The sequence below is a fragment of the Carcharodon carcharias genome, chromosome 1, assembly GCF_017639515.1.
Source record: "Carcharodon carcharias isolate sCarCar2 chromosome 1, sCarCar2.pri, whole genome shotgun sequence".
NCBI classification, from domain to species: domain Eukaryota; kingdom Metazoa; phylum Chordata; class Chondrichthyes; order Lamniformes; family Lamnidae; genus Carcharodon; species Carcharodon carcharias.
The window spans coordinates 64930886-64946398 of NC_054467.1; the positions used below are offsets into that span (position 1 = coordinate 64930886).

The 15513-nt window shown below is 44.0% G+C and overlaps 1 protein-coding gene across 5 annotated transcripts in view; it reads left to right on the top strand.

The window, feature by feature from the left end:
- arhgap10 (Rho GTPase activating protein 10) overlaps positions 1-15513 on the top strand; it is a 305162-nt gene that overhangs the window by 145973 nt on the left and 143676 nt on the right. The window lies entirely within an intron of this gene.

Here is a 15513-nt window from a genome sequence, read left to right on the forward strand (position 1 = left end):
AAAAGAGTTGACGTTTCGAGTCCTCATGACCCTTCGACAGAACTTGAGTGAGTCCAAGAAAGAGTTGAAATATAAGCTGGTTTAAGGTGTGTGTGTGGGGGGCGGAGAGATAGAGAGACAGAGAAGTGGAGGGGGGGGGGTGTGGTTGTAGGGACAAACAAGCAGTGATAGAAGCAGATCATCAAAAGATGTCAACGACAATAGTGCAATAGAACACATAGGTGTTAAAGTTAAAGTTGGTGATATTATCTAAACGAATGTGCTAATTAAGAATGGATGGTAGGGCACTCAAGGTATAGCTCTAGTGGGTTTTTTTTTATAATGGAAATAGGTGGGAAAAGGAAAATCTTTATAATTTATTGGAAAAAAAAAAGGAAGGGGGAAACAGAAAGGGGGTGGGGATGGGGGAGGGAGCTCACGACCCCATCCCCACCCCCTTTCTGTTTCCCCCTTCCTTTTTTTTTTCCAGTAAATTATAAAGATTTTCCTTTTCCCACCTATTTCCATTATAAAAAAAACCCCACTAGAGCTATACCTTGAGTGCCCTACCATCCATTCTTAATTAGCACATTCGTTTAGATAATATCACCAACTTTAACTTTAACACCTATGTGTTCTATTGTACTATTGTCGTTGACATCTTTTGATGATCTGCTTCTATCACTGCTTGTTTGTCCCTACAACCACACCCCCCCCCCACCTCTCTGTCTCTCTATCTCTCCGCCCCCCACACACACACCTTAAACCAGCTTATATTTCAACTCTTTCTTGGACTCACTCAAGTTCTGTCGAAGGGTCATGAGGACTCGAAACGTCAACTCTTTTCTTCTCCGCCGATGCTGCCAGACCTGCTGAGGTTTTCCAGGTAATTCTGTTTTTGTTTTTAATATATTTGAATGCTGTTACAAAAAAAAACATTTAACTTTACCGTAGGCGTTTGGCTGAGTTTGAAATTTCAAATGTTGTCATTACCTGAAGAAAAGATTCTTGGGATATGATTACTTATGCATTTAACAAAGTGTTTGTGAAAAGCAAGCTAATCTTTGATTGTGTATCTGAGATCCAGTTTGCCTGATCATTGGCAGATATTTTGAACAAAGATCACAGCATAAAGCTCTTTGGTGTAATGCCATATTTGCAGCAATAAAACAATGTCTTCAGTTAAGAACATATAGGCCCAAGTTTTTGCTGAGACAAAAGGGCTCCGTGCCTTAGCCAAAATGGTGCCAGAGGCCTGAATCTGGAAGTCCCATGCCTGGGCCTGGCACCCATTGTTTTCAGTGCACATAATGTGGTTCGCAGAGACAGCGGCACATTTAAAATGCAGCTGCCTTCACTCAGAAGCAATTTTTGTGACCAAGGTTTCTAAAGCCTGATTGGTGGAACTTAAGACTTTGAGGAAAAGGCCTAAACCTAACAGAATTTTTCGGAGAGGTCAGATATCTTTTGGAGAGCTTTAAAAATTTTCACCAAATGCCACAGAACTTTAACAACTTCAATCATAGGTGTGTGCCTGACACCCAGGGAAGTTGGAGGGTTGGGCTTGTGGCCTTGGAAGGGCAGATATTTTGGCCCTCCTGACTCAGGCATCGAAGTGGGAGGAAGGAGAGCATGCCAGATAAGAGGAAGAGTGTACATTGTGGCAAAGAAGCTGCAAAATAGGGATAGCACCTTTGCATATTTGCACCATACAGCCACATGAATGAGAGTAACATGCAGCCTGAGGGAGGGGACAAGACCAGGACTTGGAGGCGGCACAGTGTGTACCAGCCAGGAGGAGGAGGAGAAGGTTTTACCCTAGGTAAGAGTGTACCAACTCCAGAGGTTATACCTGGGTATGACAGGGAACCATGAAGAAGGCAGCTCAGATTAAACCAGGAATTGGTTACCGAGATATGTGCTATGGTGCAACAAGATCTGGCACCACAGTCTGCAGATCCATATGCCCTGTTAGTGGCATTTAACATCACAGTGGTCCTGAATTTTTCTGTTTCCAGCTCTTCCCAGGGGTCAGCCACTGACCTCTGTCATATCACAATCAGCTGCACACAAGTGCATCAACGTATTCACAGATGCACTCTTTGCTTGGGTGGGGAAGCACATAAATTTCCCGAAGGATGTGTGTTGCAGACACCGAGAGCCAGAGGGCTTGCCGAATTAGCAGGTTCCCTTCAAGTACAGGGGGCTATTAACTCGATCCATGTTGTCACAAGGGCACCAAGTCATTAACTTGACACCTTAATAAACAGAAAATCCTTTCACTCCTTGAATGTGCGGGTGGTGTGTGACCACATTAAGATGTTCCTGCACATATGTGCACAGTATCCTGGAAGCTGCCATGGTTCTTATATCCTAAGGAATTTTTAGTTGCATAAGCTTTTTCAGACTCCAACATGGGTCCTTGGTTGGCTTCTAGGTGACAAGGGGCCTCTCTTAAGGAGGTGGCTGATGACTCCTTTAGACAGCAGCAAACGGAGCCTGAAAGGCAGTACAGCAATGACCATGTGATGGCCCACAATACAATAGAATAGCCAATGGCATCTTGAAGATGCTGTTTAGGTGCCTTGACCTTTCTGGAGGAGCACTATAGTATTTCCCAGCAAAGGTCTCCAGAATAGTCACTGTGTGGTGCGTGCTACACAGTATGGCGCAATGGAGGGGCCTACAAACAGAGGGGACAGAAGCCGGGCCAATAGTTATGACATCTGAGGAGGATGACAATGAGGAAGATGAGGAGGCGGCCCCTGTCAAGGGTCATAGATCTGATATGGAGGAATACAGAAATGGGGGAGACCAGCTGAGGGGCAGACCCATATAGCGGTGGCAGATTTATCACAGGGGGGCGGGGTCATCTGCTAATTTAGAGTAGATTTCCCCTTGCTTTGAAAAAGGCACAAATTACATCAGCCAGTCCCCGGTGTGCATCTTCCATATAATAAGCCTTTAACATGGAAGCCCCACTTCTTCAGGGAAATGCCCATTACCAACAAAAGAGAAAACCAACAACACATACTGAAAGTCAGTGCCATCAGCATGGCTGAAACCATGACCATCATCATCCTTGGCCTCAACATGGTGTACAAACCTTGAGAAGTCGTTCACAACCTGGGCCGCTCACATATGTTAGAGGCTGTCAGTGAGCTAGAGAAAATGCTACCTTGTGCCTAGTCAAACCATGCCCACAATGCCAACAGTGCCTATCAGAAACATGACTCTACACCCATGACATTCAGGTATGATTGTATGTGCTAACAGTACTGCAGCGACTACACATTGTGCAGGCTGATGCCACAGTGTCACAACTCCTCCTACCTTCCACATTTTCCATCCACCATTGGCGTCTAGTATCAGGAGTTTGTGACATTTGCAATATGTAATGCCAAACACCTTGACTTCCTGTAACCTCAAGGCCTCTACCACTTGGAAGACAAAGGCTTCAAATGTATCAGTGAAACCATACAAGAATGCTTCTTTGGAACATTGGTATCTTGATATGTGGGAAATGTACTTAAGTCACTGTGTAACAATCACGTGCAGATGCCTTTGACACAGCACTCATGGTTGAAGTGCACCTGATAAATTGGATTTGATCTTTGAGTCGGATCATTGGTCCATCCTTGAAGAGAATCATTGATGGACAAAATATTTTGCAAGATGCATCTCAATCCGCAACCCTTTATCTGAAGGTCAGGAGAAGGAAAGAGGTTCCACTGTCAGACATATGCATGGGCACAAACTTGCCCCTGATGGCGTCAATGAGAGATGGACTTCAGCAGGGAACCTTCTGTGCCAATGGTAAGAATCTCATTCTTTCTGTGAACATTCTCATTGAAGGTATTAGTGTACAAAAGCAGACTGAAAATAGTGATTTTTGCTTAATTGTGATGTTAACAAGTGATATGAAATGATATCACAATGAACCAATCGGTGATGGAAGCAACACAGCATCCTTCACTCGCAAATGCTCCTACGTCGTGCCGTCCCGCCCTGGTGTTGCATTGGAGGAGGTGGAGGCAGGCTGCTCACTTCTTGTGATATATGGCATTGAGGAGTATGGTGCAAGGCATCATGTTGCAGGGGCCTGTTGGGATCCTAACTCAGACTGCAACCTGTGCATTTGTGTAGGGGCAGCTGTTACCACTGGGACAAGCACCACAGGTAGGGGCTGCGGAGTTAGAAAAAGATGAGTGCGTTGAGATGCTCTCAAAAACTTCGCCCTCCTCACTAACCTCCACATCCCTAGTTTGGCTTTCAGGTGGGTTAGGTGGGGCTGGCTGCTGGGGTGCAGCATTCATCCATTGTAGCAACTGTTGTGCTACCAGTATGAACATCGTTTTAAGGAAATGCAGTTCCTCGTTTATTCCAGGAATGCCAGAGCTCATGCTCTGAGAGGTCGGACGGCTGCAGCTTACTGAGTAAGGCTTGTACCCTTTACAGGGAGGTACGATGCTCTTGCATCCATTCTGAGCAATGCTGCATGTGTCTCTCCATGAGATCGACCATTCTCATGAGTGGAACTCATGCAATCGAACCCCTGAGATAAGGATGGATTCTTCCACTTGCATTGCCTCAAGGAACTTGGCCTGATGTCCAACATCTGCTGATGCTCCAAATACTGCACACTATGGTATGGTGCCATTCACCATGTGCTGCTAACTCTTAGACACATGCTGCATCCCTCCATTGTGCTATTTTCTGTGTTGGTGGAGAGTGGGCTAGTCAGATGTGATGCTGCCTCCTTGGACTTCTCTCCCTCTTCCTGATGCCCGAGGCATGAGTTAACGAGGGGTGGTGACCCAAGTGACACTGGGACCCGTGTAAGACACTAAGAGATGTAATTAGCCCTTTACATTGAGAGCCCACTCAGATACACGTCATTCCTTTTAGCCTCTAACCATAATTGGTTATGCGTGCAACCCAGCTGTCGTGCTCCCTCTCATACCAATGTCGTCTCCTGCTCTGAACTAACAAGATCACCTCCATCATCACCACCATGTTCAAAGTGCCTCTAACACTCTTTAGCACCTATTACAGGCAATTCTCCATCCCCAGCAACCAGCCAGATGGGCCCCTTGGCGACTTCCATGGCTGTCTCCTCCGTGTTCCTGATCACCCATAGCCTTGAGGTCCCACCCACAGTCCAGGCCAGCTCCCTGGCGTCATCTTCTCTTGCCCTGCCGATACAACATACAGAGTGATGTTAGCCTAATATGTAATGCTGCCAGGGGCAAACCTCTTGTCTGGAAGTGTATCACAGTGTACATTCACTTCTCTTCTATCTGCATCTACAGAAATGGCTTGGACATACAAGCCTCCATGCTATAGGGGAGTTATGCACCAGGTGTTATGACCCACTATAGGTGCAGCATTCCGATGTGAACCATCGCTAGGATCTCTGTGTGCTTCTGACGAACAACTTGCCTTGCCCAAGGGCAGCAGGTCTTGGAACCACTTCCTACACTAAATGCATGATTAGCCATGGTCCCCTGCTGTGCTTATGGTGGAGGCATCATGGTCGCTGTGGGTGGGTTCTGCCAGCCATTGGGATATAAGGTACTGTGCCATCTCTGGACCTCCTGACCACGACCTTGGGAGTGTGGTCACTGAAGTGGGGCACACCCTCCCTCTCCTTCCACTCTTGTCCTTCTTTGTGATTTGTGACATTCCTGATGTGACATATGGAAAAAGAAAAGGCATGTAAAGCTTCCAGCTTGGAAGGTTCTCATATACACATGCATGCTTACATACATGTTCTCTTTCTCATCAATGCTTGATGTTGGCCAGGGGTGGGGGTGAGGGGATTGTGTGTGTGTGTGTGGGTGGGGGGTGGGGGGGGGGGTTTGGTGTGTGTGTGTGTGTGAGAGAGATGTAGGAAAAGGGGCTGAATGATGCAAGGTGTCCTAGCTTTTGTTCCTGTCATTCCAAGATGGCATGTTGTGCTCCTGAACACACAGTGCCCTGTTGGCCTGTTCCCGCTGAGTCACACTGTACTGCCATTACAGTGTGCGGTTGCAAGGGTCCCCTGCAAGTCTCAATTGCATGGCCGCACCCTGAGAGGTGGGTTGAAAGAAACTCATTTTCTTTGTGGAAGGGCAAAGATTCATGACAAATATGGTGTCTATTAGTCGTCCCCTGAGGCATTATGGTAATCTGGGTCAATACAAAATAATGTGAGCAGCTGATGCTGCCAAGATGCTGTCATCTTCATGGCTGGGTCTTGTGAGGCTTTTCCAGCTTTAACTTTGTAGGGTGTGCTGCTTCATTCTAAGGTGAATAGGCAGCAGCAATGATTGTATTCTCCAATGGAAAGCCCTATGGAACTCTTCCAGTGTCAGCATCCAGCTGGACAACTATTACAGTTACTATTCACTATTGATTGATAACTCCCCTGAGCACCAGCAACACTTGCATCCCCTTCCTGCTTCACAGCAGGAACACCTTACCGGCCATTCTTCTAAATCCCGACCAAGTTGCGTGACCCACACCTCTGCATCTGTAATGTTTCTGGGGTCAGTAGACTGGAAGCCATTACGCACCTGCCCCCTCCAACCATAGTGAAAATGCAACAGATCAGGGCACCTTCTCTGGAGTCGGGTTTAGGGAGTTGGGAAAACCGGGCCTTCGTTACTCTATTGTGGGAGCTTGAAGCAATGGATATTACATCTGAGCATAATATTCCATTTGGGAGCTGATGGAATGCAGGAACTGGTTGTCATTTGTGATTATTAACATTGTTAATCAAGAAAACCCACATTTCATTGGATTTCCAAAATCAGAGGTACTAAACGTGCATTGGTTATGTTTTACTTAGCTCCCTGTACAATTGGCCCACCCCTTCTAGTTTCTAGTCTTTTTAAAAAGAACCTTCTCTCTCCTTTTCTTTGGTGTTTGGGGTTCGATACATGGCTGCTGATAGCCCTGTTTATAACTAGATGGTGAGTATCAATGAGCTTCTTGACAGTGGAAAATATTGCAGGTGAAGCTTTTCTGTGCTCCAAATGGACAATGGCAGCAGGAGGATTAAGCTGTAAACTTATGGAGTGAATCATAAAATAGAAAAAGCCGCATTCTGTGTGTTAATAGAATGGTGTTTGGCAGTGCCAACTTTGTTTCAGAATTTTAAAAAAAACTCCAAGGAAAGTTCTTTTAGTTCTGGAGAAGTACAGGAGTAATTTATTTGGTAGAAATCTCCTCAAATGTAATTTTATTTATTGTGTCTTTTGTGTTGTTAAAAGATAAATATTAAAATTGTTTACATTTACATTGAAGCCTGTAATTGCATAGTTTCTGCTAGGGTTCTCCGAATGCGTTATTGAGAATCACAGATTACCTCAGGCGGGCGAAAACTCATAAGTGATTAAAAGCAACAGTTTAGATAATGATGCTTTAGCTAAACAGACAGGAAAATTTTAAGGTAGTTTATTAAGTTTATTGCAACTCCTGGCTTCACTTAATAGCTACTCCACATGCATTTAACTACAAGCTAAGACTGTTGCTTCTCAAATTTCAAGCCAATGATACCTTGACCACTGTGAATCCTATTGCTGACAGCAATCTGTAAGCTTTTCTGTTCAGGAGTCACAAATACCTCAGAAGGGGCCGAGAATTAATAAGTAATTTTAAGACAGTTTATTAGGAAGCAGTAGTTTAGGTATAATGCATTAGCCAAGCAGTCAGGAAAAGCATGCAACCTGTAACAGTTGAGAGTTGTTCACTGATCCCAGAGGACAGACAGACAGTTTGCAGAGTGTGTTGATCTCAGTAGCTTGTGATGGCAGCATTATGCTTTCTAACCAAGGTGCTTGGGGGCTCTTCCCCCGTCTTCCTCAATCTTTCTTGGTCCATCTTCCACCTTAAGACGACTGCCTGACCAGGACTGCCACCTGATGAAGACAACCCCCTGTAGTGCACCAACCGCAGTACTCTGAAATCTTAGATCAGTCTTGAAACCTGTGCAATCTCCAGCAGCAGTCACTGCAAGTGCCAAGTATGGCTCACTCGCCTGCTAAAAGCAAGAACATTTTACTTCGGTGTTGATGGGAAAGGCTTTTGACATTGTATCAACAGTGTTAAATCACTCCAAGTTTAGGCATGCTGAAATATTCTTGCGCCATGGAGACATTTACATTACATTTTTTCACCTTTTTGATGTCAAAAATTCATTTGTGCGGTCAGTCAGCATGAAAATTTATCCAGTTTTTAAATGAGCTCTGCACATGGTTGCTTCGTATTTATAGCCAGTGCCTTGCTGTATAACTCAGCTTTACCGAATAAGCGTCACGCGCAACAAGTGCTGGCCTCAAACTGACTGCTTTTGTATAACTATGCTGTAGTTGCCATGCATTGGTTTATATTTGTTAGACCATTAGGAAAATTTCCATTAACTTGATATTGTAAATTGACAGTCTGCAACGTGTGGCTTGTGAAGTATTTGTGGTTCGCCCCATGATTGCCTTTGCCCAATTGGTATTAATATCAGAAGCCTTTGTCTGCTTGGCTGAGTGGTTGAAATTTCTTGGGCCTAATGGATTAGAAAAAGTTATTTGCACATTAGTTCTAAAATGCTGCTCCTGCTTTGGTCAGTGAGGAAGCCTCTCGGCCTGAGATGTTTAAACTGGTTGAAAATGCACAAGAATCACCTGTTCAATCCTATGTAAAAAGCAACATGGTGTCAGCCCGTTATCTCAGACTGTACAATACCTGCATCCATCCAATCCTGAAATAGGGCCACCCAGTTTGCTTGTTAGCTGTAGCTTAGGTGGCTGTAAATGATCTAGAATTGAGCAGTACAGGCAGGATATTGTCTCTTGCTAGTTACTAACTTGAAATGTTTTTATAAAAAATCTTGGCTGGATGTTTTACTGTAAAGGAAATGGGACACAGTTAACATTCAATTTGCCCAATTTATTCTATCATTGGTTTTCTTTCTCTTGGCATTCATGTGTTTCTTGAAGTATATTATCAAAATTATTTCACTATGTTTCACATCTTGCTAGGAGTAAAAAGCCAGCATTGCCATGAGAAACCTTTGAGTATTTGTCCTGAGGAGTCAGAATGTACCAGGGCAAAGGTTTTACAAATATTGAGAGAGAATCCCACTCTAAGCGTCATTTTATCTCAAGAAAGTAAAGGTGGTCAAAAGCAGAAAAGTATTTGGCTACCAATTCGAGCAGAAACAATAATATGCAATGATATGAACCAGGTCACCTCCTTTCGGTAGATAGTTGTCAACAGTGGAATAATGGGAGTACTGGTCTGTGTTAAGATAATAGCACTGAGACTGCATTTTCATCCCTTATCCTTATTGGATTCTTGCACCGATAATTAACTGGAAGGGTTTTCACTGCCTTAACGAGCAACTTGTCTGTGACCACCGCCAACAGATCCTGCAGGAGGCGCTCGTTATCCTGAGAGGAGCCATGATGCTTACCTGCTCTGGCTCTGGCACTCCCAACTGCGACAGCTTTTTACCACACCCCTTCACGCCTGCAAGGATAGATTCCTGTCAATATTGATTACCCACTGAAGAGATGGCTGGTGGCACCAGTGAAGAATCCTTGGACGGAGGTGGAGGGTCGCTATAATGTGAGCCACGCTGTGACCAGAGCAACTATCAAAGAGACCATCGGTTGTTTCGAAATGAGATTCAGGTTTTAGGACAGATTGGGTGGAGTACTTCAATATACTCTTTCTCTTGATTTTTGGAGAATTTTCGAACTGACTGCCAGTAGTAAGATCCATTCTGGTGATCTTTGCTCCTGGCCTTGCTAGGGCAAATCTTTAGATTTTCATGGATGTGTCTCTTCGACCAGAGACTGTCCTTCCTTCTGAACTCTGCCTGGTAGCTCTTCGAGAACCTGCAGCATTCTTCTCTCTGCTGACCACACCAGCTGCAGTATTTTGCCTCTGAGAGACCTCTTTCTGTTTTCTGCCCAAAGACTTGGAATTACAAGTCAGTCTGCGTTAGCCCAGGTGCTCTTACCTTTGTTTTCAGGTGTAAACATTTTGCACCTTGCTCCCAGTAAGTCTCAACCTGAGCCCCCCTGCCCCCACGGGAACCAAGGCACACAGGCTTGTCAGGCAGAAATTGTATCCGATCACATGACCCTCTTCACTACTCCAGTTTACCTTGAATTAAAGAGGCAGTGCCAAAACATAATCATCTCATAAAGTCCTGCATTCATAACACAAGGTGATGGCATGCAAATCAGTGCATGTCCCTGGCAGCCACTGAATGGTCTGCTGGGTGTGGCTATCCATGAGAGTCTCAAATCTCTCCATGGAGGAGGCCACATGTGCAGATGAGAGCGAAATCACAGCACTGATGACTTGGATGGATTCCTCAACAGTCCAATTCAGGGCATGCTGGAATCTCCACCAGATCTTTACACACATCATGCTGCACTTCAGCATCTGTCGCCTCTCAGGCGACTCCAGAGACGCATCATCAGAGGCTGCAGCATCCCGTCTTTGCCCTCCCATCTTCCACCAGCGCAGATACTGTCACCACGATGTGTATGTGCTCAGGAGTAGGTTTGGGGTCACAGTCTGGTTTGAGCACTACACATGTGCCTGACCAACTGTTGGAGGCTGTGACTCCTGGGCCTCAGCATAGGTCTCATCTCCCACAGTCCTCTTGAGTATCAGTGGTCTTGGGTGTCACAGTCTTGTGACAGTTGGTCAGGTGCTTGTGTGCTGCTCAAACTACCCCGAATTTACTCCTGAGCACATATCCACCAAAGTATCTGCTTTGGTGAAGGCAAGGGGGCAAAGATGGGATGCTGCACCCTCTGATGCCCTCTCCATCTACTCAGGTAGATTAATGTCCCCTGGAGATGATGGCCATATGGTTCTGCACTTTCTGGTTCTGTCATTGATCTAGCCTGTGTGAAAAAACAGAATGATCACGCCCAAGCGAAACTCCAGACAAGAGACATAAAGTTGACTGCAGCTCAAACCCTGTCTGTTACTTGGATGGGACAAACACCCTCATACTCGCCTGATGCTTCTCCTGTGCCCTTTTTAAGGTGGCTCATCCTCATCTGATTGCACTCTGGCCTCGCCATCACGATGGAGCAGCTGCCCCGATATCCTGCCAGCTCTAACACCACCTCCTCCATTGGGGTCAGGATTCCGATGAACGGAATGCTGTTACTGTCAGTGCTCTCTCCCTGGCATTATGGGCTCTCATCCTGCTAGATACAGTAGAATGAGGTCAATGTGCATTAGACTAAATACAAATCTATTTCAGTTTATGGTTGCTGCAGTGCCTGTAGCCAAAAGCATGCCTGTCGACTGGGCCGTTCTGGAGCGAACTTGTGTGAGTTGGCAGTGCCACTCTCCTATTTGCTGCCCCCTCCCCCTGAAGTTTGTCATTCCCATCGACAGAGTGGTGAAGGTTGTTCACCCACTAGTGGCACTGCCGTCAGGTTCTCTGGACAACCCCATGGCTGCTGACCACCTCTGAGACCTCCATCCAGGTTTGCTTGGTTAGGCAGGGAGGTCTCCTCCTTTTGTTCCTGAGGAAGAGGACTTCTCGCCTTGCCTGAGCAGTTTGACTGAGGGCATGCAGTGAGTCATCACTGAAACTAGTTGCCAGTTTGGTTATGGCTTCTGCCATGCCCACAAACTGGTTCTTCTGTCTCAGGCAGAATGGGTTTCCTTGGTTTGAGGCTGAGGAGGGGCTGGATGAGGAGTGGTCTCAGGGTGAAGAAAGGCTGGCTGCAGGCCCAAGGAGGGGTGGCCTCTGGTAGATGAGGGGTGATCTCAATAGAGCGCCAGATTTGTTTGTCCTATCTTTCCCCCTTGTCGGAACGTACCTTAACCATACACAAACTATCTCCTGCTGAATGGTAGCCCATTGTCCCTTTACTGTTTTGCCTGCCAATCTTTGATTCCAATTTACCTGGCCAGATCTGTTCTCAAATCACTGAAATTTCCCCCCTCCAGTTAATAATTTTTACTCCAGATTGCTCCTTTTCCATAGCCGCTAAACCTTATGATATTTTGATCACTGTTCTGTAAGCGTTCCTTTATTAACTCTTGACTTGTCCCAAGTAATTCCCCAGAACCAGATTCAACAATGCCTCCTTGTTTGTTGGGCTGGCAACGTACTGATCAAGAAAATTTTCCTAAGTATCCTTCAGAAACTCTCTTCCCTCTCTGCTTTTTACACAATTACTGTCCCAACCTATTTTAGGATAATTAAAGTCCTCTATTGCCAAAACTTTCTAGTTTTTACATCTCTCTACTTTCCCTCCTTTATATCTTTACCACTCATTGGTAGCCTATACAATACATAGATTGTGATATTTAGTAGAAGTAGTCTTTGGGACCCTGAGCAGTAGTCTGCACTGATGAAAATGGATACTTGCATGAGAAGGGCAGATAGGGGTAATGGAAAAAAGAACAAAGCTTTCACTGACAGATGGCTTCTCCAGAAAGTAGAGAGGGGCTGGAGGGGAAAGTGTATTTGGTGTTGAGATCTTGGTGTAGGAAGCTGGAAGTATTAGATGATTTTGTGAATATGGGGCTGGTGGAGTGGCAGATGAAGAGAGCTTACTGTTTTGAAAGGACAGGGTCAGTGTAGAGTCCTGGGATATAGGGAGAACCTGGTCATACATCCCTTTTAATGCTCTGGAGGGGAAAACTCAGGTGCAGAAAAAGGAGGAACATTTTAGATGTGCTGATGTGGAAAGTGGAGTCATCAGAACAAATGCAAAAGAGAAACTAGGAAAAAGGGATGGTAAATTACAGTAAGAAAAATGAAAAGAAGAATAAGCCAAGTAATTCTTGGAGATATCAGGCTTGGATAGATGTCATTGGGAAACCCATCACTAAAGATGAAGAGAAATCAAGGAAGTGTAAAGAAGAAGCTGAGATGGACAATGGGAAAGTGTAAGATTGAAATTGGAAGCATAATAATTGAAATTTTTCTGATCAGACTGAGAGCAGGAAGCCACACTAGTGCGCTTGTCAATGTGACTGCAGTAGAGGGCAGGTATGGCTCTGTTTAGGTAAAAAGCTCTACAAATTTTGCAAAATTTGTGGGCTCCAATTATGGTGCCTTTTATTTGGAGCAAGTTCAGCCAGGAGGAGGAGGGTGGTGCATGACAGAGTTGGTTCAGCTATTGTTTTAAAGGAGCAGAAAAAGACCTGAAGACAGTCCTAGGGAGGAATAAAGTTGTAAAAGAATTCTATGTCCATAGTGAAAAGTTGATGATGGGACTGGAGAATTTAAAATAATTAAAATGACGGAGTCCATCAGACAAATCATGGATATGGATAAATGGGGAAATTATTTATTATTTGCCTGTTCTTGTTCCTCTGATCAATCTTATCAGACATTCCTATTTGTATATTTTGGTGAGGAGGTAGAAGCACTGGGTGGAGTTTGGAGAGAGTAAAGGCAGAGGTGGTGGAAGGGTAGGGTGGCAGTGGTGGAAAATAATTCCTTCAGAGGAGATAAAATCAGTGACTGTATAAAATGATAGCATGGTGTTGAGTAATTGGATTGTGGATTATTATTGGTGCTTTTTTCCACTCTAAAATAGAAAATGCTTGATGTTTAGGTCTATTCTGGCTGCATAGAATCATAGTGTCATTTATAGATCAGATGAAGGTCATTTATAAATCAGAAGAAGGTCATTTGGCCCATGAAGTCTTTGCCAGCTCTCCGTAAAGCTATTTAGTCATAATCTTACACTGCTATCAAATCTCCCTTCAACCTCCATTGCTCCATAGAGAACAACCTCAGCTTCTCCAACCTAACCTTGAAACTAAAATCCTCCATCCCTGGAACCAGTCTAGTAAATCACCTTTGCACTCTCTAAAGGACCTTCACGTCCTTCCTAAAGTGTGATGACCAGAACTGAATGTAGCACTCTAATTGTGGCCCAACCAGAGCTTTATAAATAAAAGCAAAATACTGCGGATGCTGGAAAACTGAAACAAGAACAAAAATTGCTGGAAAAACTCAGCAGGTCTGACAGCATCTGAGAGAAAGACAGAGTTAACGTTTCGAGTCCATATGAAGAGTCATACAGACTCGAAATGTTAACCCTGTCTTTCTCTGTACAGATGCTGTCAGACCTGCTGAGTTGTTCCAGCAATTTTTGTTTTTGTATCAGAGCTTTATAAATATTTGGCATATCTTCCTGCTTTTGTATTCAATGTCTCTATTTATGAAGCCCAATATGTTTTTCTAACCACTCTCAATATGTCCTACTACTTTCAAAGATCTATGCATATGAACCCTCAGGTCCCTCTGCCCCTGCACACCTTTTAGAACTGTCGATATTGCACCTACCAATCCCCGCCTCTCACTTCTCTGTATTAAATTACATTTGTCACATGTTTGCCCATTCTGCTTACCTATCTATGTCCTGTTGCAGTTGATTTGTATCACCCTCACTGTTTGCCACTCCTCCAAGTTTGGCATTATTGGCAAAATTTGATATTTTACTCTGTAAGGGAAGCATGTAACCTGATCCCAAAATGGCTTCCTCTACCCTCTTCCCCATGGTAACAGGAAACACATTAGCTTTGTGTCTAAGTAGAAATGTTAATTAGTTATTCTTGATTCCAACCTTAGAAGTAAAGGGATAGTTTACAGCACAACTGTTAACAATTTAATATCTGTCACACCTTTCTGGGACTTTGGAAACCTCAAGGTCTCCTTAGTGTAGACTTAAAACTGTTGTTATTATCCCCAATTGTAAATACCTTGCACCACCCTCTCAATAAAACAATCTGTTATTCCCCCAATCTCTAACAATTAAACAGCCCAGGCTTACTGTCAGACTCCAGCAAAGGCCACATGATCCCTTTCACCTACCCTACATTTAAAGCTGCAGCCCCAAAATATAGTCACCTTACAAACCAGAAGATACAATACTGAAATATATGTGATATACCTCACAATTGTAACAATATATCAAAACAACAGTGATTCTAGCATTGACTTCTGGGGAACACCTCCAACCTGAAAAATAACCATAACATATTAATGAAAAAGAAAGACTTACACATTTATATTATGCCTTTAACAAATGTAGTGTCCCAAAGCACTTTACTTCAAAAGATCTTAATTCGTTTTAAAGTCAGTAGGAAAGCCAGAAATATACTGCTGAAAAGTTAGTGATTTTTTTTTGTCAAAATATGTTTGCCAGAGTTGTCATTATGCACTAACCTACCTCAAAGCTGGCATATAGGGTGCCTTGAAATGTGACTACCCAACCATAACTAAATTATGATTAAACTGCGACAGTAGAATTTTCAGTTTCAAGCATGATTTATTTTAAAATTGTTTTAATAATAGAGGTAATGGTTTAGTTTATTTTGCAGTTCAGTCTTACTTTAAATAATATTTGAACAACAAATTTAGTCCTAATTTTACTTCAGTTATTGGACCGAATCTTCCATGGAGTGGCAATTACAGCTAGATTGGTCACTGCCCCGTTTTACTTAATTTAATCTGGAGTTGCACATTTCTCACCTTGACTTCCGACCCTG